The sequence below is a fragment of the Homarus americanus genome, unplaced genomic scaffold, assembly GCF_018991925.1.
Source record: "Homarus americanus isolate GMGI-L3 unplaced genomic scaffold, GMGI_Hamer_2.0 scaffold46583, whole genome shotgun sequence".
Classification (NCBI taxonomy): Eukaryota; Metazoa; Arthropoda; class Malacostraca; order Decapoda; family Nephropidae; genus Homarus; species Homarus americanus.
Genome location: NW_024731675.1, coordinates 3,075,660 through 3,081,779, shown reverse-complemented (window position 1 = coordinate 3,081,779; position 6,120 = coordinate 3,075,660).

The following is a 6,120-nucleotide window of genomic DNA, read 5'->3' as shown; positions in this document are numbered from 1 at the left end:
ATTCATTATCCACTATGACCTGCATTCATTATCCACTATGACCTGCATTCATTATCCACTATGACCTGCATTCATTATACACTATAACCTGCATTCATTATACACTATAACCTGCATTCATTATCCACTATGACCTGCATTCATTATACACTATAACCTGCATTCATTATACACTATAACCTGCATTCATTATCCACTATGACCTGCATTCATTATACACTATAACCTGCATTCATTATACACTATAACCTGCATTCATTATCCACTATGACCTGCATTCATTATACACTATAACCTGCAGTCATTATACACTATAACCTGCATTCATTATACACTATGACCTGCATTCATTATCCACTATGACCTGCATTCATTATACACTATGACCTGCATTCATTATCCACTATGACCTGCATTCATTATACACTATAACCTGCAGTCATTATACACTATAACCTGCATTCATTATCCACTATGACCTGCATTCATTATACACTATAACCTGCATTAATTATACACTATAACCTGCATTCATTATCCACTATGACCTGCATTCATTATACACTATAACCTGCAGTCATTATACACTATAACCTGCATTCATTATAACCTGCATTCATTATCACTATGACCTGCATTCATTATACACTATAACCTGCATTCATTATCCACTACTATACCATTCATTATACACTATGACCTGCATTCATTATACACTATAACCTGCATTCATTATCCACTATGACCTGCATTCATTATACACTATAACCTGCATTCATTATACACTATACCTGCACATTATACACTAACCTGCATTCATTATACTATAACCTGCATTCATTATACACTATAACCTGCATTCATTATACACTATAACCTGCATTCATTATACACTATGACCTGCATTCATTATACACTATAACCTGCATTCATTATACACTATGACCTGCATTCATTATACACTATAACCTGCATTCATTATACACTATAACCTGCATTCATTATACACTATAACCTGCAGTCATTATACACTATAACCTGCATTCATTATACACTATAACCTGCAGTCATTATACACTATAACCTGCATTCATTATACACTATGACCTGCATTCATTATACACTATGACCTGCAGTCATTATACACTATAACCTACAGTCATACACTATAACCTGCAGTCATTATACACTATAACCTGCAGTCATTATACACTATAACCTGCAGTCATTATACACTATGACCTGCATTCATTATACACTATAACATGCAGTCATTATACACTATAACCTGCAGTCATTATACATTATAACCTGCATTCATTATACACTATACCTGCATTCATTATACACTATGACCTGCAGTCATTATACACTATAACCTGCAGTCATTATACACTATAACCTGCAGTCATTATACACTATAACCTGCAGTCATTATACACTATAACCTGCATTCATTATACACTATAACCTGCATTCATTATACACCATTCATACACTATAACCTGCAGTCATTATCACTATGACCTGCATTCATTATAACATATTATAACCTGCATTCATACACTATAACCTGCAGTCATTATGCAGCCTGCATTCATTATACACTATAACCTGCATTCATTATAACCTGCATTCATTATCACTATGACCTGCATTCATTATACACTATAACCTGCATTCATTATCCACTATGCTATGACCTGCATTCATTATCCACTATGAACCTGCATTCATTATACACTATAACCTGCAGTCATTATCATTATTCATTATCACTATGACCTGCATTCACACTATAACCTGCATTCATTATACTATAACCTGCATTCATTATCCACTATGACCTGCATTCATTATACACTATAACCTGCATTCATTATCCACTATGACCTGCATTCATTATACACTATGACCTGCATTCATTATCCACTATGACCTGCATTCATTATACACTATAACCTGCAGTCATTATACACTATAACCTGCATTCATTATCCACTATGACCTGCATTCATTATACACTATAACCTGCATTCATTATACACTATAACCTGCAGTCATTATCCACTATGACCTGCAGTTATTATACACTATGACCTGCAGTCATTATACACTATAACCTGCATTCATTATCCACTATGACCTGCATTCATTATACACTATGACCTGCATTCATTATCCACTATGACCTGCATTCATTATCCACTATGACCTGCAGTCATTATACACTATAACCTGCAGTCATTATCCACTATGACCTGCATTCATTATACACTATGAATACATTATGTATACGAGGACAGCAGCTAGTTTATTGTGCACCACCATAGGGAGTGCGTATGTGTGGGTGGCTGTAAGTACCAGGGTAGGGATGTGTTGTGATGTGCAAGGGTATTGTTACACACACACACACACTCATTACATTACACACACACATTACAATACATACACACACACACATTACAACACACACGCACTTCTCTTTACCCCCACCCTCCTCCTCCTCTTTACCCCCACCCTCCTCCTCCTCCTCTTTACCCCCCTCTCTCCTCCTCTTTTACCCCCCACCCTCCTCCCTCTTTACCCCCACTCTCCTCCTCCTCTTTACCCCCCTCTCCTCCTCCTCTTTTCCCCCCACCCTATCCTCCTCCCTCTTTACCCCCACCCTCCTCCTCCTCCCCTCTTTACCCCCCCACCTCTCCTCCTCCTCTTTACCCCCACCCTCCTCCTCCTCCTCTTTACCCCCACTCTCCTCCTCCTCTTTACCCCCACCCCATCCTCCTCCTCCCTCGCCACTCTTCTCAGGAAATCAATGGAGGTGAAGTGGGATTTCGTAGACACGTAAGGAGGAAGAGGAGGAAGAGGAGAGAGAGGAGGAAGAGGAAGATGGGGAGGAGGAAGAGGAGAAAGAAGAAGAGGAGGAGAAAGAGGAAGAAGAGGAGGAGGATCGAGAAGAGGTCAAGTGAAATACTATTATAATAATAATAATAATAATAATAATAAAAATAATAATAATAATAATAAAAATAATAACAACAATAATAGTAATAATAATAATAATAATAATAATAAAAATAATAACAATAATAATAATAACCAGCACCATAACCACCACAATTATCACCACTTCCACAACCACTATTACCCCCACCAAAGCCCTTAACCACAATCACTAACAGAACTACAATCACTACCACAATTAATACCCCCCCCCTCGGATGAACGGACGGAAAAAGAATGCATTCATAACTCCCCGCCGGGACAGCTGGGGGGGGAGTAAAGGGAGGGGGGGAGGGTGTTTCTGTGGGCCAAGCGCGTAAAAATAACTATGGTGGAAAGTAAGACAACCACACTACTACTACTACTACTACTACTACTACTACCACCACCACACTACCACAACCACACCACTACCACCACAACAGATCGCTATAAGAACAGTCCAGTCCCAACCATTGTAAAAATTATCAACAGTTCGTAATCAACCAGTGTATTCACCCCCAGTCAATCTTACCTTTTTACACTGTCACTGTTGAAATTCCCTGTAGTTTGACCTTCTCCCCACCTAGTTATTACAGATCATATTTGTATCACTTATGTTACTTGTATATTATTTATCAATCAAGTGAGCCATTCACCAATAATTATGTGACTGTATATTTTCAGCCTTCCGGATGCCATGCTCTTCCAATAAACCGTTAATTATTATTACTATTATTATTATTATTATTATTATTATTACCACCACCACCACACTACCACTAACACCACTACCACCACCACCACACTACCACTATCACCACTCCAAGTCCATACCACTACCACAACTACCACTATTAACCTCAAGTCTACACCACCCAGTCCTAACAGGCCCCAACTAACCTATCCAGATCGGGCCCCAATTCAAAAGGGTAAGGTCAGGTTAGGTTAGGTTAGATTAGATTAGATTAGGTTAGGTCAGGTCAGGTTAGGGTGTTAAATCATCAGGTGAAATATTTAGTCAACAAACAAAACACACACACACGCGCGCGCGCACACACACACCACGTCAGGTCCCTCCTAACACCATCTGTGAGGGAATTACTACACCACGTCAGGTCCCTCCTAACACCATCTGTGAGGGAATTACTACACCACGTGAGGTCCCTCCTAACACCATCTGTGAGAATTACTACACCACGTGAGAGTCCCTCTAACACCATCTGTGTGAGGAATTACTACCACGTGAGGTCCTCCTAACACATCATGAGGGAATTACTACACCACGTGAGGTCCCTCCCTAACACACCATCTGTGGGGAATTACTACACCACGTCAGGTCCCTCATACACCATCTGGGAGGAATTACTACACCACGTCAGGTCCTCTAACACCATCTGTGAGGAATTACTACACACCACGTGAGGTCCTCCTAACACCATCTGTGAGGGAATTACTACACACGTGGTCCTCCTAACACCATCTGTGAGAATTACTACACCGTGAGGTCCTCTAACCATCTGTGAGGAATTACTACACCACGTCCAGGTCCCTCCTTACACCATCTGGGAGGGAGTTACTACACTACGTGTTTGCTGTTCAACACCTACATTAATCTGTATGTTCACTGTATGTTCCTTTACCTTTCTCTAATGAAGGCTTTTGTTAAACCACCAATGTATGTAATAAGTCATTTATGTCCAATGTATATTTTCAGCCTCCGGGCTGCAGAACTTTTTCAATAAACCGTTAATTATTATTATTATTACACACACACAAGCGCGCACACACGCGCACACACACAAGCGCGCACGCACGTACACACACACTTAGGTCACTTGGGACACCCACGCCAGAGCTGAGGACCATCTACAACGCCTTTATTCTCCCCAAACTAACGTATGCGTCACCAGCCTGGTCGTCTTCTCTCAACTCCACCCAACAACGTCGGCTAGAGAAGGTACAGAAAAGGGCCTGCAGACTCATGCTCGGCGCAGAATACTCCGGCTACACCAACGCTCTCTCCACCCTGGAAATGCCATCCCTGAGTGACCTCCACCACCAAGCACTGGAAAGGTTTGGCAGCCAACTAATGCACCACCCTCGCCATCGCCACCTCCTGCCACCGGCAGCCCCCCACCCAACTCGCGCAGTCCGCCAATACAAAAAAATTCAGTCCATAAGAGCCCGCACCGATAGATATAAGAATAGCACCATCCCATCTATTGTTAAAATAATAAACAACTCCTGATTTATGTACTGTACAGCCCTGTAAATGTATTCAACGCATATTATATCATTATGTCTAAATCAAATGTAAGCCTGTATATTTTCAGCCACCGGCTGCAACTCTATTAATAAACCGTTTATTATTATTATTATTATTATCCTTGACCACCGAAGGGTCAAGACATACCTGGCGCCCCTCTGGGAGAAGCCAGGTCAACTGTTATGTTGGCCCATACCAACTCCCTCCCCTGAACCCTCCTCCCCACCGGAATATCAACAAGTTCTCGCCAGAAATTAATATTTCATTTAGGAAAGGAATGGAACCAGTGGTGAACAGTGAGAACAACTCAACAGTAACAGCAGAGTATTATCCAAGTTAATCTTCACACAGTGAGGTCCCAGGTACCCAGTGATAAGACCCAACAACAAGCAGTGATGTGGTAAACCGTCCAAGATAGGAAGGCCTGGGACCACACCTCACTCATATAACACCATCTGTCAGGGAGTTACTACACCACGCCAGGTCCCTCATAACACCATCTGTGAGGGAATTACTACACCACGCCAGGTCCCTCATAACACCATCTGTCAGGGAGTTACTACACCGCCAGGTCCCTCATAACACCATCTGTCGGGAGTTACTACACCACGCCAGGTCATAACACCTGCATCTGTCGGGGAGTTACTACACCACGCCAGGTCCTCATAACACCATCTGTCAGGGGTTACTACACCACGCCAGGTCCTCATAACACCATCTGTCAGGGAGTTACTACACCACGCCAGGTCCTCATAACACCATCTGTGAGGAATTACTACACCACGCCAGGTCCTCATAACACCATCTGTCAGGGAGTTACTACACCGCCAGGTCCTCCTGCCTGTCTGTCGGGAATTACGACACCACGT